The following is a 21,975-nucleotide window of genomic DNA, read 5'->3' as shown; positions in this document are numbered from 1 at the left end:
ACTACCTCAGAGAGACTGCTGCCTACATTCAGACCCAATCACTACCTCAGAGAGGCTGCTGCCTACAGTCAGACCCAATCACTACCTCAGAGAGACTGCTGCCTACATTCAGACCCAATCACTACCTCAGAGAGGCTGCTGGCTACATTCAGACCCAATCACTACCTCAGAGAGGCTGCTGGCTACATTCAGACCCAATCACTACCTCAGAGAGGCTGCTGCCTACATTCAGACCCAATCACTACCTCAGAGAGGCTGCTGCCTACATTCAGACCCAATCACTACCTCAGAGAGGCTGCTGGCTACATTCAGACCCAATCACTACCTCAGAGAGACTGCTGCCTACATTCAGACCCAATCACTACCTCAGGAGAGGCTGCTGGCTACATTCAGACCCAATCACTACCTCAGAGAGGCTGCTGGCTACATTCAGACCCAATCACTACCTCAGAGAGGCTGCTGCCTACATTCAGACCCAATCACTACCTCAGAGAGGCTGCTGGCTACATTCAGACCCAATCACTACCTCAGGTAGAGGCTGCTGCCTACATTCAGACCCAATCACTACCTCAGCGAGGCTGCTGCCTACATTCAGAACCAATCACTACCTCAGAGAGGCTGCTGGCTACATTCAGACCCAATCACTACCTGAGAGGCTGCTGCCTACATTCAGACCCAATCACTACCTCAGAGAGGCTGCTGGCTACATTCAGACCCAATCACTACCTCAGAGACAGGCTGTCCGCTACATTCAGACCCAATCACTACCTCAGAGAGGCTGCTGCCTACATTCAGACCCAATCACTACCTCAGAGAGGCTGCTGGCTACATTCAGACCCATCTATCACCTCAGAGAGGCTGCTGCCTACATTCAGACCCAATCACTACCTCAGAGAGGCTGCTGGCTACATTCAGACCCAATCACTACCTCAGAGAGGCTGCTGCCTACATTCAGACCCAATCACTACCTCAGAGAGGCTGCTGCCTACATTCAGACCCAATCACTACCTCAGAGAGGCTGCTGCCTACATTCAGACCCAATCACTACCTCAGAGAGGCTGCTGCCTACATTCAGACCCAGTGAGCCACCACCTCAGAGAGGCTGCTGCCTACATTCAGAACCAATCACTACCTCAGAGAGGCTGCTGCCTACATTCAGACCCAATCACTACCTCAGAGAGGCTGCTGCCTACATTCAGACCCAATCACTACCTCAGAGAGACTGCTGCCTACATTCAGAACCAATCACTACCTCTAGAGAGACTGCTGCCTACATTCAGACCCAATCACTGGCCACTTTAATAAATGGATCACTAGTCACTTAAACAATGGCATTTTAAATAATGCCACTCTCTAATCATGTTTACATATCTTTCAGTATATACATATGATATGAGTAATGTATTTTATACCCATTCTATTGCACCTTGCCTATGCCTCTCGGCCATCGCTCATCCATATATTTATATGTACATATTCTCATTCACCCCTTTAGATTTGTGTGTATTCAAGGAAGTTGTTGGGAATTGTTAGATTACTTGTTGGTTATTACTGCACTGTCGAAACTAGAAGCACAAGCACTTCGCAACACTATCATTAACATCTGCTAACCAGGTGTATGTGACCCACACAATTTGATTTTGATTCAAAGCTTTTTAAATTTTTTGATAAACTAGCCCAGAGCCATTCTTAGATAGCCTGTGGTTAAGAACGATGCAGTTTGAAAAGGCCTTTTAACATGCATTTCGGGCTATCTTAGTGTCTATAATATACGGTCTATAGCCAGAACATTCCCATAAATATGCTAAGGTAATGTGGTGGTAGATAAAAGCCTATTTTTTTGTTGATGTTGGCTCCAGACATTACTAGAGGAGTAGGGGAAAGTTATCGACATTTGAGTTTTCCGTGATCCACTAAACATGTCTCCCACATCTCACACAGGCAAGCTGATTCTGACCCACATGGCATGACGTCCTGCTTGATGTGTACAGCAACGAATAACAGTCTGTGAAGCAGTTTTATAGAGTTAGTATTCAACAACAGAAGAGACATGTCTCAGTTACAAACAAGGTTCTTTACGGATAACAAAAAGTAAGTATTTATTGCTGAATTGTAAAGATAGCCACTAGCTAGTTAGCTTGCTCGTTGGCCAGTAAGCTAACTAGCTAGCTAACTTGCTAGCGAGCATGAAGGAGAACTCTATGGGAGTGTTAGCCATGCTGTTGGTAACGGTAATCATACTGTATCCTTAGCTGGCGAGTTGCATAAAGGTGCTTTCATAATGTTGATTTATTGAAGTTAGTGTGGGACCAGCCTGACCAGGGAAGATTGTAAATATAAATCCTATGGGTTGTTATGTTTGCTAGCCTAGCTGGTAACTACAAGTTCGAAGTTAGCTAGCCAACTATCTATTGGTCTGTAAGCAGTGACTTAGTCATGTTAAATGATTTGTTAGAGCATAACCTACCAACGTTGTCCCGCAGATATTCAGTAGATGACGTCCCATTCTCCATCCCTGCTGCCTCAGAGGTGCAGGAACTCAGCAACGTCATCAACAAGCTGCTGGAAGCAAAGAATGGTGAGAGAGATTGTAGAATGGTGTTTTCCATTCGTTGGGGTTTAATGGCGGTTGGCATCCAATACAATGTTGCATTACAGCCACCGACTGTAGCTACCTGTATCTGTTTCAACCCGGCATTCTGAAGACCTTGATGACTACCGCCACAGTTACTACACTTGAGGCTTGTCCACCGTCTTTACTCCACCCCTACCACATCTCAGCTGGACCTTTCTACACACTGACGCTACATGGCCAAACTTCTGGCACTAACCGGATAACTCCTAACAACACCCTATCAGGGAGAACCTCAGCACAGGCATCAGGGCCAGACTCTCCTCCAGCCACCACATAGGACAGCATCAGGGCCAGACTCGCCCTCAGCCACCACATAGCACAGCATCAGGGCCAGACTCTCCTCCAGCCACCACATAGCACCGCATCAGGGCCAGACTCTCCTCCCTCCAGCCACCACATAGCACAGCATCAGGGCCAGACTCTCCTCCCTCCAGCCACCACATAGCACAGCATCAGGGCCAGACTCTCCTCCAGCCACCACATAGCACAGCATCAGGGCCAGACTCTCCTCCCTCCAGCCACCACATGGCACCGCATCAGGGCCAGACTCTCCTCCCTCCAGCCACTATATAGCACAGCATCAGGGCCAGACTCTCCTCCTCCAGCCACCACATAGCACAGCATCAGGGCCAGACTCTCCTCCAGCCACCTCATAGCACAGCATCAGGGCCAGACTCTCCTCCTTCAGCCACTATATAGCACAGTATCAGGGCCAGACTCTCCTCCCTCCAGCCACTATATAGCACAGCATCAGGGCCAGACTCTTTCTCTCCAGCCACTATATAGCACAGCATCAGGGCCAGACTCTCCTCCAGCCACTATATAGCACAGCATCAGGGCCAAACACTCTCCACCCTCCAGCCACCTCATAGCACAGCATCAGGGCCAGACTCCTCCCTCCAGCCACTATATAGCACAGCATCAGGGCCAGACTCTCCTCCCTCCAGCCACTATATAGCACAGCATCAGGGCCAGACTCTCCTCCGTCCAACCACCACATAGCACAGCATCAGGGCCAGACTCTCCTCCCTCCAGCCACCTCATAGCACAGCATCAGGGCCAGACTCTTCTCCCTCCAGCCACCACATAGCACAGCATCAGGGCCAGAGTCTCCCTTCCAGCCACTATATAGCACAGCATCAGGGCCAGACTCTCCTCCCTCCAGCCACCACATAGCACAGCATCAGGGCCAGACTCTCCTCCCTCCAGCCACCTCATAGCACAGCATCAGGGCCAGACTCTCCTCCCTCCAGCCACTTCATATATCAGAGGAGGTTGGTGCCACCTTAATTGGGGAGGACGGACTCGTGCTAATGGCTGGAGTGAAATGGTATGAAACACATGGTTTCCATGTGATGCCGTTCCATTTGCTCCGTTCCGGACATTATTATGAGCCGTCTTCCCCTCAGCAGCCTCCACTGACATCCATCCTAATGAATCCACTTCATGCTACCTTGACTGACTGCAGCGTTCCTAGCTTCGACTCACACGACACCAAAAACGGACCAGACAAAACCCCCTGCTTGACCTTTTCCTTGAATCCTACTTCATCCAGCAATGAGTCCTCGTGGACACGTCACGGATTTCCATTTCCAGACTCTGTTTCCTTCCTCATTCTTTTCAACTTGTTGATCACTGATACCAGGAGATACAAGGTCCTCAGTTCTATATTCAGGAGACATCTGAGCGCCCAGGTCATAGGAAGACGTGTGTTTACACCAGGGAGACATCTGAGCCCCCAGGTCTATAGGAAGACGTGTGTCTACACTCAGGAGACAAGAACATCTAGTCCCCCAGGTCATAGGAAGACGTGTGTTTACACTCAGGAGACATCTGAGCCCCCGATTTATAGGAAGACTGTGTTCCAGCACTCAGGAGACATCTGAGCCCCCCCAGGTCTATAGGAAGACGTGTGTTTACACTCAGGAGGCATCTGAGCCCCCCAGTTAGCTGCTTTTATAGGAAGACGTGTGTTTACACTCAGGAGACATCTGAGCCCCCAGGTCTATAGGAAGACGTGTGTCTACACTCAGGAGACATCTGAGCCCCCCAGGTTAATAGGAAGACGTGTGTTTACACTCAGGAGACATCTGAGCCCCCCAGGTCATAGGAAGACGTGTGTCACACTCAGGAGCATCTGAGCCCCCCAGGTCTATAGGAAGACGTGTGTTTACACTCAGGAGACATCTGAGCCCCCCAGGTCTATAGGAAGACGGGTGTCACACTCAAGGACAATTGCAGCCCCCCAGGTCATAGGAAGACGTGTGTCTGCCACCAGGAGACCAATATTCCATGTCCACTCCATGTCTTATATGGCCTTTTTGCTACATTACACACATTTGTTCAACTATTATTCTCCAATTGAATTATTTCAGGACTGGTGCTGTCTTGGTTTGACCTAGATCACTGATGAATGTATTAGCATCATATTGGGTGTCTCATCTGTGTGTGTGCTTTGTTGTTGTAGGGTCTCACAGCCAGATTGAGTTTGACTTCCTGGTGCGAGGTCAGTTCCTGCGGACATCGTTGTCAAATCACATGGAGGCTGAAAGCATCTCAACGGTGAGTAGGACCTCTGGACAGCATCACCCGTAGCCCCCTCTGGACGGTAGTAGCACCCTCTGGATGGTAGTAGCCCCCTCTGGACGGTAGTAGCACCCTCTGGACGGTAGTAGCCCCTTTGGACGGTAGTAGCCTCCTCTGGACGGTAGTAGCCTCCTCTGGACGGTAGTAGCCCCCTCTGGACGGTAGTAGCCCCCTCTGGACGGTAGTAGCCTCCTCTGGACGGTAGTAGCCCCCTCTGGACGGTAGTAGCCCCCTCTGGACGGTAGTAGCCTCCTCTGGACGGTAGTAGCCCCCTCTGGACGGTAGTAGGACCTCTGTATGGTAGTAGCCCCCTCTGGACGGTAGTAGGACCTCTGGACGGTAGTAGGACCTCTGGACGGAGTAGCTCCTCTCTCCTGACGGTAGTAGGACCTCTGGACGGTAGAGGCCCCTCTGGACGGTAGTAGCCCCCTCTGGACGGTAGTAGGACCTCTGGACGGTAGGTAGGACCTCTGGACGGTAGTAGGACCTCTCTGGACGGTAGTAGGACCTCTGGACGGTAGTAGGACCTCTGGACGGTAGAGTTTACACACAGCCCCCTCTGGACGGTAGTAGGACCTCTGGACAGTAGAGTTTACGAGTAGCCCCCTCTGGACGGTAGTAGGACCTCTGGACAGTAGGAGGACCTCTGGACAGTAGAGTTTATTTGTAGCCCCCTCTGGACGGTAGTAGCCCCCTCTGGACGGTAGTAGGACCTCTGGACGGTAGTAGGACCTCTGGACAGTAGGAGGACCTCTGGACAGTAGAGTTTACACACAGCCCCCTCTGGGACGGAACAGCAGCCTCCTCTGGACGGTAGTAGGACGTCTGGACAGTAGAGTTTACGGGTAGCCTGCTTAGTATGCCAATATGCATGAGTGTGTTTTGTGTGTGTGTTACAGGAAGATGTGGTGGAGATAGAGTATGTGGAGAGGTTCACCGCTCCCCAACCAGAGGAGTGTATGATGCATGATGACTGGATCAGCTCAGTGGAGGCAGACTCTGAATGGTAAGAGACATGACATCTAACCCAGACTCTGAATGGTAAGAGACATGACATCTAACCCCAGACTCTGAATGGTAGAGACATGACATTCTACCCAGAGACTCTGAATGGTAAGAGACCCTAACCCAGACTCTGAATGGTAAGAGACCCTAACCCAGACTCTGAATGGTAAATACATGATGCTAACCCTAGACTCTGAATGGTAGAAGCATCAACATCTAACCCAGACTCTGAATGGACACACTAACCCAGACTCTGAATGGTAAGAGACCCTAACCCAGACTCTGAATGGTAAGAGACATGACGCTTAACCCAGACTCTGAATGGTAAGAGACATGACATCTTACTGAAGACTTGAATGGTAAGAGACCCTAACCCAGACTCTGAATGGTAAGAGACATGACGTCTAACCCAGACTCTGAATGGTAAGAGACATGACGTCTAACCCAGACTCTGAATGGTAGAGACATGACATCTGGAGAGTCTGAGACTCTGAATGGTAGTAACTGTGCACTCCCAGACTCTGAATGGTAAGAGACCCTAACCCAGACTCTGAATGGTAAGAGACATGACGTCTAACCCAGACTCTGAATGGTAAGAGACCTTAACTCAGACTCTGAATGGTAGAGACCCTAACCCAGACTCTGGAGACCCTAACCCAGAGACCCTAACCCAGAGACCCTAACCCAGACTCTGAATCAAAGACATGACATCTAACCCAGACTCTGAATGGTAAGAGACCCTAACCCAGACTCTGAATGGTAGAGACCCTAACCCAGACTCTAAATGGTAGAGACCCTAACCCAGACTCTGAATGGTAGAGACCCAACCCAGACTCTGGAGACCCTAACCCAGACTCTGAATGTTAAGAGACCCTAACCCAGAGAACCTGTACCTGAGACTCTGGAGCACCCTAACCCAGACTCTGAATGGTAAGAGACATGACGTCTAACCCAGACTCTGAATGGTAGAGACCCTAACCCAGAGACCCTAACCCAGACTCTGAATGGTAAGAGACCCTAACCCAGAGAGACCCTAACCCAGACTCTGAATGGTAAGAGAAATGACGTCTAACCCAGACTGAATGGTAAGAGACCCTAACCCAGAGACCCTAACCCAGAGACTCTAACCCAGACTCTGAATGGTAAGAGACCCTAACCCAGAGACCCTAACCCAGACTCTGAATGGTAAGAGACCCTAAACCAGAGACCCTAACCCAGACTCTGAATGGTAAGAGACCCTAACCCAGAGACTCTAACCCAGACTCTGAATGGTAAGAGACCCTAACCCAGAGACCCTAACCCAGAGACCCTAACCCAGAGACCCTAACCCAGACTCTGAATGGTAAGAGACCCTAACCCAGAGACCCTAACCCAGACTCTGAATGGTAAGAGACCCTAACCCAGAGACCCTAACCCAGACTCTGAATGGTAAGAGACCCTAACCCAGAGACCCTAACCCAGACTCTGAATGGTAAGAGACCCTAACCCAAGGACCCCTAACCCAGACTCTGAATGGTAAGAGACCCTAACCCAGAGCCAGAGTCATTGTTTTACAAGTCACAAGTAAGTCTACTGAGACTCAAGTCCCGAGTCAAGACAGGCAAGTCCGAGTCAAGTCTCCTGTCAAGAGTGGCAAGTCTGCAGCCTCCCGGGTGGCGCAGTGGTCTTGGGCACTGCATTGCAGTGCTAGCTGCGCCACCAGAGACTCTGGGTTCGCACCCAGGCTCTGTCGCAGCCGGCCGCGACCGGGAGGTCCGTGGGGCGACGCACAATTGGCCTAGCGTCGTCCGGGTTAGGGAGGGTTTGGCCGGTAGGGATATCCTCTGTCTCATCGCGCTCCAGCGACTCCTGTGGCGGGCCGGGGCGCTGTGCGCGCTAACCAAGGGAGCCGGGTGCACGGTGTTTCCTCCGACACATTGGTGCGGCTGGCTTCCGGGTTGGAGGCGCGCTGTGTTAAGAAGCAGTGCGGCTTGGTTGGGTTTTTACGCAAATCATGAATGCTTTTAAAAATATATATACACTGCTCAAAAAAATAAAGGGAACACTTAAACAACACAATGTAACTCCAAGTCAATCACACTTCTGTGAAATCAAACTGTCCACTTAGGAAGCAACACTGTATTGACAATAAATTTCCACATGCTGTTGTGCAAATGGAATAGACAACAGGTGGAAATTATAGGCAATTAGCAAGACACCCCCAATAAAGGAGTGATTCTGCAGGTGGTGACCGACATACCATTCTCAGTTCCTATGCTTCCTGGCTGATGTTTTGGTCACTTTTGAATGCTGGCGGTGCTCTCACTCTAGTGGTAGCATGAGACGGAGTCTACAACCCACACAAGTGGCTCAGGTAGTGCAGCTCATCCAGGATGACACATCAATGCGAGCTGTGGCTAGAAGGTTTGCTGTGTCTGTCAGCGTAGTGTCCAGAGCATGGAGGCGCTACCAGGAGACAGGCCAGTACATCAGGAGACGTGGAGGAGGCCGTAGGAGGGCAACAACCCAGCAGCAGGACCGCTACCTCCGCCTTTGTGCAAGGAGGAGCACTGCCAGAGCCCTGCAAAATGACCTCCAGCAGGACACAAAGTGTTTTAGTGTTTTTGTCCCTTTATTTTTTTGAGCAGTGTATTTATTACTTTCCAAATAAAGTTTATATTTCCATGGAAATACATGGGTAGCCATGAGAAAGACCCGCCTCCCCCCCATCGCGATCGACTTTCGGGGATCGCGACGCGACGCAATCGGGCGATGTAGGCTTGTACACAATCGCACAACCTTAACACACACACCCTCGCGGTGCGGTTACAGTAGGCTAACGTATGCCAATGGTTTCAGGAACAGCAGTAACATCAGGCAGGATTTAGGCTACCAACTGCCTGGTCAGTTGTAGCACAGTCTTTGGTGCAATGATCACGTTCCCGCACTGACTGACTGTGTGGAGGCTCATTGATTTAACGTTACGTTAGTCTACATGCTACACTAGCAAAGTTATATATAGCTGTCGGCTATATTACGACTTACCGTTCTTGGTGCAGCTTCAAATGTCGAATAAAGTTGGAAGTTGTTGCGCCTCCGTCTGTAATCTTTCTTCCTCCCGCGTGTTTTGCAAGTTGCAATCCGTTTTTTGATGACGGTCACAGTGTCGTCTTCATATCCGAACATAATCATTTTGGGGATCATCTTTCCAAAGGCTCCGTCTGAATCTCACCCGCCGACGTTCCTCTGCATCTCCCTTGCCACGCAAAACTTTTTCTCAGCTGGCACAATTTGATTGGCTGCTGTCCGATTCAAACTGTAATCCGTTAAATGAAGAGTTGTTGCCCTGCAGACTTATTTCAAGACGCATCGCTTTTATTATCTGGGCTTGGGGAGGGTGTCAGGTCGAGTCAAAAGGCTCAAGTCCAAGTTAAGTCCCGAGTCATTGGTGTTAAAGTCGAGTTGCAAGTCACCACATTTGTGACTCAAGTCTAAGTCATCTGCGACTCGAGCTCCTTCGAGTCCACACCTCTGGCAGAGACCCTAACCCAGACTCTGAATGGCAGAGACCCTAACCCAGATACCCGATGTTAATGATGTCTGCTCCAGGATCCTGACGGGTTCCTACGAGATAAGACGGCCAGGATCTGGTCTCTGGAGGGCAAGGCTGTGATGACGGGTGGCCGGACACACGGACGTGGTGGAGGACTGTGGCCTGGGTCAAGAGAGGTGAGGGGGAGCTTTGGAGCTGATTTGCTGGTGTTTTTACATTTATTCTTATTTTTTTAACTTGGGGGGCCAAATAAAATCACCCGCGGGCCAAATTCAGCCCTGAGGGCCGCCTGTTGGGGAACCCTGGTCTTGATCGTCTCATCCTGACACCCCTATGTTTGCCTAGATGGCCTGACCTCCCTGCTGCTCACGGCCTCTCTGGACCAAACCATTCTGCTGTGGGAGTGGAACTCTGAGAGGAACAAGCTGAAAGCTAGACACTGTTCTGCCGTGGACACGCTGGGAGTGTTGACACTATCGCCACGGATCCCACACGCACTAAGGTGACAGGGGAGGAGGAGAAGACGGGGGGGAGGAGGAGGAGAAGACGGGGGGGAGGAGGAGGAGAAGACGGGGGGGAGGAGGAGGAGAAGACGGGGGGAGGAGGAGGAGAAGACGGCGGGGGGGAGGAGGAGAAGAGACGGGGGGAGGGGAGGAGAAGAGACGGGGGGAGGGAGGAGACGGGGGGAGGGAGGAGAAGACGGGAGGGAGGAGGAGACATGGGGGAGAAGACGTGGGGGAGAAGATGGGGGTAGGAGGAGGAGACGGGGGGAGAAGACACGGGGGGGGGGGGGGGAGAAGACACGGGGGGAGGGGGAGAAGACACGGGGGGAGGGGGAGAAGACACGGGGGGAGGAGGAGAAGACACGGGGGGGAGAAGACGGGGGGATGAGAAGACGGGGGGGATATGAGGCTGTCAACATCACTGCTCAGGAACTAATAGATGTATTTTTGTCTTCATTCCTCTCAGTTCTGCAGTGGTTCCTGGGACAAGATGCTGAAGATCTGGTCAGCAGGTACTATTGGACTCTGGGATGATAATGGAGTGAGATTCGTGTTCCAGCTCCATGTGTATATAGTATCTGTAGTATCCATGTTAACTATGTATCTCCTGTGTTTCCCTGCTGACTGTTGTCCTGCCAGTGGCCACAGAGGAGGAGGAGGAGGTAGAGGAGCCTCCCAGCAGACCCAGAAGAGAAACAGAAGACTGAACAGCTGGGACTGACCAGGGTGAGGAGAGCAGCCTGAACCCAGACTGAACCCCACCAGACTGACCAGGGTGAGGAGAGCAGCCTGACCCAGACTAACCCAGACTAACCCTATCAGACTGACCAGGGTGAGGAGAGCAGCCTGACCCAGACTAACCCTATCAGACTGACCAGGGTGAGGAGAGCAGCCTGACCCAGACTAACCCTATCAGACTGACCAGGGTGAGGAGAGCAGCCTGACCCAGACTAACCCTATCAGACTGACCAGGGTGAGGAGAGCAGCCTGACCCAGACTAACCCAGACTAACCCTATCAGACTGACCAGGGTGAGGAGAGCAGCCTGACCCAGACTAACCCAGACTAACCCTATCAGACTCGACCAGGGTGAGGAGAGCGGCCTGACCCAAACTAACCCAGACTGAACCCTATCAGACTGACCAGGGTGAGGAGAGCAACCCCTCATGATGTTATCCAGGGTTAGGGGCTCCCTCGCGGTGTTATCCAGGGTTAGGGGCTCCCCCGTGGTGTTATCCAGGGTTAGGGGCTCCCCCGTGGTGTTATCCAGGGTTAGGGGCTCCCCCGTGGTGTTATCCAGGGTTAGGGGCTCCCCCGTGGTGTTATCCAGGGTTAGGGGCTCCCCCGTGGTGTTATCCAGGGTTAGGGGCTCCCCCGTGGTGTTATCCAGGGTTAGGGGGCTCCCCCGTGATGTTATCCAGGGTTAGGGGCGTCCCCCGTGATGTTATCCAGGGTTAGGGGCTCCCCCGTGGTGTTATCCAGGGTTAGGGGCTCCCCCGTGGTGTTATCCAGGGTTAGGGGCTCCCCCGTGGTGTTATCCAGGGTTAGGGGCTCCCCCGTGGTGTTATCCAGGGTTAGGGGCTCCCCCGTGGTGTTATCCAGGGTTAGGGGCTCCCCCGTGGTGTTATCCAGGGTTAGGGGCTCCCCCGTGGTGTTTATCCAGGGTTAGGGGCTCCCCCGTGGTGTTATCCAGGGTTAGGGGCTCCCCCGTGGTGTTATCCAGGGTTAGGGGCTCCCCCGTGGTGTTATCCAGGGTTAGGGGCTCCCCCGTGGTGTTATCCAGGGTTAGGGGCTCCCTCGTGGTGTTATCCAGGGTTAGGGGCTCCCCCGTGGTGTTATCCAGGGTTAGGGGCTCCCCCGTGGTGTTATCCTCAGGGTTGGAGGGACTCCCCCGTGGTGTCATCCAGGGTTAGGGGCTCCCCCGTGGTGTTATCCAGGGTTAGGGGCTCCCCGTGGTGTTATCCAGGGTTAGGGGCTCCCCAGTGGTGTTATCCAGGGTCAGGGTGCTCCCTCGTGGTGTTATCCCGGGTTAGGGGCTCCCTCGTGGTGTTATCCAGGGTTAGGGGCTCCCCCGTGGTGTTATCCAGGGTTAGGGGCTCCCTCGTGGTGTTATCCAGGGTTAGGGGCTCCCTCGTGGTGTTATCCAGGGTTAGGGGCTCCCTCGTGGTGTTATCCAGGGTTAGGGTTCCCTCGTGGTGTTATCCAGGGTTAGGGGCTCCCCCGTGGTGTTATCCAGGGTTAGGGGCTCCCTCGTGGTGTTATCCAGGGTTAGGGGCTCCCTCGTGGTGTTATCCAGGGTTAGGGGCTCCCTCGTGGTGTTATCCAGGGTTAGGGGCTCCCTCGTGGTGTTATCCAGGGTTAGGGGCTCCCAGGGCTCCAGTTGATCAGTAGTGTATCATAGTATTAATCATCTGACCCACAGCCCCATATAGACTCTAACCCACCATCATGCAGTCTATCACAGCCCCATATAGACTCTAACCCACCATCATGCAGTCTATCACAGCCCCATATAGACTCTAACCCACCATCATGCAGTCTATCACAGCCCCATATAGACTCTAACCCACCATCATGCAGTCTATCACAGCCCCATATAGACTCTAACCCACCATCATGCAGTCTATCACAGCCCCATATAGACTCTAACCCACCATCATGCAGTCTATCACAGCCCCATATAGACTCTAACCCACCATCATGCAGTCTATCACAGCCCCATATAGACTCTAACCCACCATCATGCAGTCTATCACAGCCCCATATAGACTCTAACCCACCATCATGCAGTCTATCACAGTCCCATATAGACTCTAACCCACCATCATGCAGTCTATCACAGCCCCATATAGACTCTAACCCACCATCATGCAGTCTATCACAGCCCCATATAGACTCTAACCCACCATCATGCAGTCTATCACAGCCCCATATAGACTCTAACCCACCATCATGCAGTCTATCACAGCCCCATATAGACTCTAACCCACCATCATGCAGTCTATCACAGCCCCATATAGACTCTAACCCACCATCATGCAGTCTATCACAGCCCCATATAGACTCTAACCCACCATCATGCAGTCTATCACAGTCCCATATAGACTCTAACCCACCCCTCATCATGCAGTCTATCACAGCCCCATATAGACTCTAACCCACCATCATGCAGTCTATCACAGCCCCATATAGACTCTAACCCACCATCATGCAGTCTATCACAGCCCCATATAGACTCTAACCCACCATCATGCAGTCTATCACAGTGCCATCCGTTTTTTCACCAAAGCCCCATATACTACCCACCATCATTTACAAAATAGCCTCCAACACTCTACTCAGCAAATTGGATGCAGTCAATCACAGTGCCATCCGTTTTGTCACCAAAGCCCCATATACTACCCACCACTGTCGACCTGTATGCTCTCGTTGGCTGGCCCTCGCTTCATACTCGTCGCCAAACCCTCTGGCTCCAGGTCATCTACAGGTCTTTGCTAGGTAAAGCCCCGCCTTATCTCAGCTCCCTGGTTACCATAGCAGCACCCACCCGTAGCACGCGCCCCAGCAGGTATATCTCTCTGGTCACCCCCAAAGCCAATTCCTCCTTTGGCCGCCTCTCCTTCCAGTTCTCTGCTGCCAATGACTGGAACGAACTGCAAAAATCACTGAAGCTGGAGACTCATATCTCCCTCACTAGCTTTAAGCACCAGTTGTCAGAGCAGCTCACAGATCACGGCACCTGTAAACAGCCCATCCAACTACCTCATCCCCATACTGTATTTATTTATTTATCTTGCTCCTTTGCACCCTAGTATCTCTACTTGCACATTCATCTTCTGCACATCTACCATTCCAGTGTTTAATTGCTATATTGTAATTACTTTGTCATTATGGCCTATTTATTGCCTTACCTCCCTTATCTTACCTCATTTGCACATACTGTATATAGACTTTTTCTACTGTATTATTGACTCTATGTTTGTTTTTGTGTAACTCTGTGTTGTTGAATGTGTTGAACTGCTTTGCTTTATCTTGGCCAGGTCGCTGTTGTAAATGAGAACTTGTTCTCAACTGGCCTACCTGGTTAAATAAAAAATATAAAATCTTCCTCTTCTAGACACCCCTCATGACTTTGTCTGGTCACAACGAGGCAGTGTCGTCTGTCCTCTGGTTGGACAGCGAGGAGATCTGCAGTGCATCCTGGGACCACACCATCCGCCTCTGGGACGCCGAGACCGGAAGCATGAAGACCACACTGGTGAGAGACTCTAACCCTAGACCACACTGGTGAGAGACTCTAACCCTAGACCACACTGGTGAGAGACTCTAACCCCAGACCACACGGGTGAGAGACTCTAACCCCAGACCACACTGGTGAGAGATTCTAACCCCAGACCACACTGGTGAGAGACTCTAACCCCAGACCACACTGGTGAGAGACTAGACCACACTGGTGAGGGACTCTAACCCTAGACCACACTGGTGAGAGACTCTAACCCTAGACCACACTGGTGAGAGACTAGACCACACTGGTGAGGGACTCTAACCCTAGACCACACTGGTGAGAGACTCTAGACCACACTGGTGAGAGACTCTAACCCCAGACCACACTGGTGAGAGACTCTAACCCCAGACCACACTGGTGAGAGACTCTAACCCCAGACCACACTGGTGAGAGACTCTAACCCCAGACCACACTGGTGAGAGACTCTAACCCTAGACCACACTGGTGAGAGACTCTAACCCCAGACCACACTGGTGAGAAACTCTAACCCTAGACCACACTGGTGAGAGACTCTAACCCCAGACCACACTGGTGAGAGACTCTAACCCCAGACCACACTGGTGAGAGACTCTAACCCCAGACCACACTGGTGAGAGACTCTAACCCCAGACCACACTGGTGAGAGACTCTCTAGACCACACTGGTGAGAGACTCTCTAGACCACACTGGTGAGGGACTCCCTAGACCACACCCCTCACAACCTCTTAATTGATGATTGGTTAATCTCCCCTTCTCTTCTTCTCTATAGACGGGCAGTAAGGTGTTTAACCACATCTCCTACTCTCCACTGTCTCGTCGCCTGGCCTCTGGCAGCACTGACAGACACATCAGGCTGTGGGACCCTCGCTCCAAAGGTCACAACTACATCAAACTTCATTTAAACATCTCTGTGCACTTTCCAATGTACATTAGAACGTCTCTCTTACGTGAGTGGATTTATTATGGATCCCAATTAGTTCCTGTCAAGGCAGCAGCTACTCTTCCTGGGGTTTATTATGGATCCCCATTAGTTACTGCCAAGCCAGCAGCTACTCTTCCTGGGGTTTATTATGGATCCCCATTAGTTCCTGCCAAGGCAGCAGCTACTCTTCCTGAGGTTTATTATGGATCCCCATTAGTTCCTGCCAAGGCAGCAGCTACTCTTCCTGGGGTTTATTATGGATCCCCATTAGTTCCTGCCAAGGCAGCAGCTACTCTTCCTGGGGTTTATTATGGATCCCCATTAGTTCCTGCCAAAGCAGCAGCTACTCTTCCTGGGGTTTATTATGGATCCCCATTAGTTCCTGCCAAGGCAGCAGCTACTCTTCCTGAGGTTTATTATGGATCCCCATTAGTTCCTGCCAAGGCAGCAGCTACTCTTCCTGGGGTTTATTATGGATCCCCATTAGTTCCTGCCAAGGCAGCAGCTACTCTTCCTGGGGTTTATTATGGATCCCCATTAGTTCCTGCTAAGGCAGCAGCTACTCTTCCTGAGGTTTATTATGGATCCCCATTAGTTCCTGCCAAGGCAGCAGCTACTCTTCCTGGGGTTTATTATGGATCCCCATTAGTTACTACCACATATCTACAATACATGAAGTGTGTTACCTCAGACCACTACTACCACATATCTACAATACATGAAGTGTGTTACCTCAGACCACTACTACCACATATCTACAATACATTAAGTGTGTTACATCAGACCACTACTCTACTACCACATATCTACAATACATTAAGTGTGTTACATCAGACCACTACTACCACATATCTACAATACATTAAGTGTGTTACATCAGACCACTACTCTACTACCACATATCTACAATACATTAAGTGTGTTACATCAGACCACTACTACCACATATCTACAATACATTAAGTGTGTTACATCAGACCACTACTACCACATATCTACAATACATTAAGTGTGTTACCTCAGACCACTACTACCACATATCTACAATACAACATCTATGTGTGTGTTATCGTGTGTTTCTCTTCACAGTCCCCGCTGTTCCATAAGGTGTGTATTTATCTGTTTGTGTAGACGGGTCGTTGGTGCTGCTGTCTCTTACCTCTCACAGCGGCTGGGTCACAGCGGTGAAGTGGGCTCCTTCCCATGAGCACCAGCTGGTGTCTGGTTCCCTCGACAACCTGGTCAAACTCTGGGACACCAGGAGGTCTGTATGCTGGGGGATGTAGGGGTTATGGGCTGGGGTGGTAGGGGCTGGGGTGGTAGGGGCTGGGGTGGTAGAGGCTGGGGTGGTAGGGGCTGGGGTGGTAGAGGGTGGGGTGGTAGGGGCTGGGGTGGTAGAGGGTGGGGTGGTAGAGGCTGGGGTGGTAGGGGCTGGGGTGGTAGAGGGTGGGGTGGTAGAGGGTGGGGTGGTAGGGGCTGGGGTGGTAGAGGGTGGGGTGGTAGAGGCTGGGGTGGGGTAGGGGCTGGGGTGGTAGGGGCTGGGGTGGTAGAGGGTGGGGTGGTAGGGGGTGGGGTGGTAGAGGGTGGGGTGGTAGGGGCTGGGGTGGTAGGGGCTGGGGTGGGGTAGAGGCTGGGGTGGTAGGGGCTGGGGTGGTAGAGGCTGGGATGGTAGAGGGTGGGGTGGTAGGGGCTGGGATGGTAGGGGCTGGGGTGGTAGAGGCTGGGATGGTAGAGGGTGGGGTGGTAGGGGCTGGGATGGTAGGGGCTGGGATGGTAGAGGGTGGGGTGGTAGGGGCTGGGATGGTAGGGGCTGGGGTGGGGTGGTAGGGGCTGGGGTGGTAGAGGCTGGGATGGTAGAGGGTGGGGTGGTAGGGGCTGGGATGGTAGGGGCTGGGATGGTAGAGGGTGGGGTGGTAGGGGCTGGGATGGTAGAGGCTGGGATGGTAGAGGGTGGGGTGGTAGGGGCTGGGGTGGTAGGGGCTGGGGTGGTAGGGGCTGGGGGGGTAGAGGCTGGGGGGGTAGAGGCTGGGGTGGGGTAGAGGCTGGGGTGGGGTGGTAGGGGGGAGAGGCTGGGGGGTAGGGGCTGGGATGGTAGAGGCTGGGGTGGTAGAGGGTGGGGGGGTAGAGACTGGGGTGGGGTAGAGGCTGGGGTGGGGTGGTAGGGGGGAGAGGCTGGGGGGGTAGGGGGTAGAGGCTAGGGTGGTAGGGGGTAGAGGCTGGGGTGGTAGGGGGTAGAGGCTGGGGGGTGCTAGGCGGTAGAGGCTGAGGGGTGCTAGGCGGTAGAGGCTGAGGGGTGCTAGGCGGTAGAGGCTGAGGGTGTAAGGGATAGAGGCTGGGGGGTGCTAGGCGGTAGAGGCTGGGGGGTGCTAGGCGGTAGAGGCTGGGGGGTGCTAGGCGGTAGAGGCTGGGGGGTGCTAGGCGGTAGAGGCTGAGGGGTGCTAGGCGGTAGAGGCTGAGGGGTGCTAGGCGGTAGATGCTGGGGGGTGCTAGGCGGTAGAGGCTGAGGGTGTAAGGGATAGAGGCTGGGGGGTGCTAGGCGGTAGAGGCTGGGGGGTGCTAGGCGGTAGAGGCTGAGGGGTGCTAGGCGGTAGAGGCTGAGGGGGTGCTAGGCGGTAGAGGCTGGGGGGTGCTAGGCGGTAGAGGCTGAGGGGTGCTAGGCGGTAGAGGCTGAGGGGGTGCTAGGCGGTAGAGGCTGGGGGGTGCTAGGCGGTAGAGGCTGGGGGGTGCTAGGCGGTAGAGGCTGAGGGGTGCTAGGCGGTAGAGGCTGAGGGGTGCTAGGCGGTAGATGCTGGGGGGTGCTAGGCGGTAGAGGCTGAGGGTGTAAGGGATAGAGGCTGGGGGGTGCTAGGCGGTAGAGGCTGGGGGGTGCTAGGCGGTAGAGGCTGAGGGGTGCTAGGCGGTAGAGGCTGAGGGGGTGCTAGGCGGTAGAGGCTGGGGGGTGCTAGGCGGTAGAGGCTGAGGGGTGCTAGGCGGTAGAGGCTGAGGGGGTAGGGGATCTAGTGTTTACAAAAGTGTGTTTGTGTTCCAGCTGCAAGGCCCCTTTGTATGATGTGTCTGCCCACGAGGACAAGGTGCTCTGTGTGGACTGGACTGACAGCAGGGTGAGACACCAGCACACATCTAGCCTGTATTAACCTGGAGACACCAGCACACATCTAACCTGTATTAACCTGGAGAGACACCAACACACATCTAGCCTGTATTAACCTGGAGAGACACCAACACACATCTAGCCTGTATTAACCTGGAGAGACACCAACACACATCTAGCCTGTATTAACCTGGAGAGACACCAACACACATCTAGCCTGTATTAACCTGGAGAGACACCAACACACATCTAGCCTGTATTAACCTGGAGAGACACCAACACACATCTAGCCTGTATTAACCTGGAGAGACACCAACACACATCTAGCCTGTATTAACCTGGAGAGACACCAACACACATCTAGCCTGTATTAACCTGGAGAGACACCAACACACATCTAGCCTGTATTAACCTGGAGAGACACCAGCACACATCTAGCCTGTATTAACCTGGAGAGACACCAACACACATCTAGCCTGTATTAACCTGGAGAGACCAACACACATCTAGCCTGTATTAACCTGGAGAGACACCAACACACATCTAGCCTGTATTAATCTGGAGAGACCACCAACACACATCTAGCCTGTATTAACCTGGAGAGACACCAACACACATCTAGCCTGTATTAACCTGGAGAGACACCAACACACATCTAGCCTGTATTAACCTGGAGACACCAACACACATCTAGCCTGTATTAACCTGGAGAGACACCAACACACATCTAGCCTGTATTAACCTGGAGAGACACCAACACACATCTAGCCTGTATTAACCTGGAGAGACACCAACACACATCTAGCCTGTATTAACCTGGAGAGACACCAACACACATCTAGCCTGTATTAATCTGGAGAGACACCAACACACATCTAGCCTGTATTAACCTGGAGAGACACCAACACACATCTAGCCTGTATTAACCTGGAGAGACACCAACACACATCTAGCCTGTATTAACCTGGAGACACCAACACACATCTAGCCTGTATTAACCTGGAGAGACACCAACACACATCTAGCCTGTATTAACCTGGAGAGACACCAACACACATCTAGCCTGTATTAACCTGGAGAGACACCAACACACATCTAGCCTGTATTAACCTGGAGCGACACCAACACACATCTAGCCTGTATTAACCTGGAGAGACACCAACACACATCTAGCCTGTATTAACCTGGAGAGACACCAACACACATCTAGCCTGTATTAACCTGGAGAGACACCAACACACATCTAGCCTGTATTAACCTGGAGAGACACCAGCACACATCTAGCCTGTATTAACCTGGAGAGACACCAACACACATCTAGCCTGTATTAACCTGGAGAGACACCAACACACATCTAGCCTGTATTAACCTGGAGAGACACCAACACACATCTAGCCTGTATTAACCTGGAGAGACACCAACACACATCTAGCCTGTATTAACCTGGAGAGACACCAACACACATCTAGCCTGTATTAACCTGGAGAGACACCAACACACATCTAGCCTGTATTAACCTGGAGAGACACCAACACACATCTAGCCTGTATTAACCTGGAGAGACACCAACACACATCTAGCCTGCATTAACCTGGAGAGACACCAACACACATCTAACCTGTATTAACCTGGAGACACCAACACACATCTAGCCTGTATTAACCTGGAGAGACACCAACACACATCTAGCCTGTATTAACCTGGAGAGACACCAACACACATCTAGCCTGTATTAACCTGGAGAGACACCAACACACATCTAGCCTGTATTGAGCACCTGGAGACACCAACACACATCTAGCCTGTATTAACCTGGAGAGACACCAACACACATCTAGCCTGTATTAACCTGGAGAGACACCAACACACATCTAACCTGTATTAACCTGGAGAGACACCAACACACATCTAGCCTGTATTAACCTGGAGAGACACCAACACACATCTAACCTGTATTAACCTGGAGACACCAACACACATCTAGCCTGTATTAACCTGGAGAGACACCAACACACATCTAGCCTGTATTAACCTGGAGAGACACCAGCACACATCTAGCCTGTATTAACCTGGAGAGACACCAACACACATCTAGCCTGTATTAACCTGGAGAGACACCAACACACATCTAGCCTGTATTAACCTGGAGAGACACCAACACACATCTAGCCTGTATTAACCTGGAGAGACACCAACACACATCTAGCCTGTATTAACCTGGAGAGACACCAACACACATCTAACCTGTATTAACCTGGAGAGACACCAACACACATCTAGCCTGTATTAACCTGGAGACACCAACACACATCTAGCCTGTATTAACCTGGAGAGACACCAACACACATCTAGCCTGTATTAACCTGGAGACACCAACACACATCTAGCCTGTATTAACCTGGAGAGACACCAACACACATCTAGCCTGTATTAACCTGGAGAGACACCAACACACATCTAGCCTGTATTAACCTGGAGAGACACCAACACACATCTAGCCTGTATTAACCTGGAGACACCAACACACATCTAGCCTGTATTAACCTGGAGAGACACCAACACACATCTAGCCTGTATTAACCTGGAGAGACACCAACACACATCTAGCCTGTATTAACCTGGAGACACCAACACACATCTAGCCTGTATTAACCTGGAGAGACACCAACACACATCTAGCCTGTATTAACCTAACCCTAGCCTGTATTCTGTTCAAAGTTTTGTGTTCCCTCTGTCTCTTCCAACGGTTGTACCTCCTCTCCTCTTGCAGTTGATTTTGAGTGGAGGAGCTGACAACAAACTGTACACATACAGATACACAGCCTGCGAGACAGACGCTGGAGCGTAGACTAGACAGACTGGAGACAGACAGATATAGCACCTGTGTTTTTATTGGATGTTATTGAAATGCGGTATCCAGTCTGATTATTCTGAATTATAATTTGTTTGGTTACTCTTTATTTCTCTGATGTATTGCCTGTTGATTAAAGCCTTTCCTGATGTAGATATGTGTATTTATGAACTGCTACAGTTGTGTTGATAGAGGCTGTTCTTCCTGATATAAGATAGCCACGGTGACATACTGTTTTCTAAGACAGTCTCCATATAATACTGTGTATGTATGTAGCCACATCGTTTACAGATTAAACTACTGTATTGAGCACCATCAGTGGCAGGTCTCTATACTGCCCTCTCTTGGGATAGATAAATAGATACAGGCCTACTGTGTTCATAATGTGGCATTATAATTCCCACTGTCGTTGTTAATCGGAATGTCTGTCTACATCCATGATATACCAGTGTTTAAATACAATAACTACCCTGTCATCAGGTTTTCAGATGAAAGATATTTTGTATTTTCCTGCAGCTTTTATTAGGGTTGTATTCTTGAAGATGCTTGTTTTAGTCCTACATGATGTGCACCGCAAAACATTCCAT

General features: G+C 51.5%; 1 pseudogene; it reads left to right on the top strand.

The window, feature by feature from the left end:
• The first annotated feature begins 1,924 nt into the window (after positions 1-1,924).
• On the top strand, positions 1,925-21,541 carry LOC139532899 (ribosome biogenesis protein wdr12-like; annotated as a pseudogene).
• Positions 21,542-21,975: the final 434 nt, after the last annotated feature.

The sequence above is a fragment of the Salvelinus alpinus genome, chromosome 10 (genome assembly GCF_045679555.1).
Source record: "Salvelinus alpinus chromosome 10, SLU_Salpinus.1, whole genome shotgun sequence".
In the NCBI taxonomy this organism is placed as follows: Eukaryota; Metazoa; Chordata; class Actinopteri; order Salmoniformes; family Salmonidae; genus Salvelinus; species Salvelinus alpinus.
The sequence above is the reverse complement of the archived record's forward strand: the minus strand, read 5'-3'. Positions and strand labels throughout refer to the sequence as shown.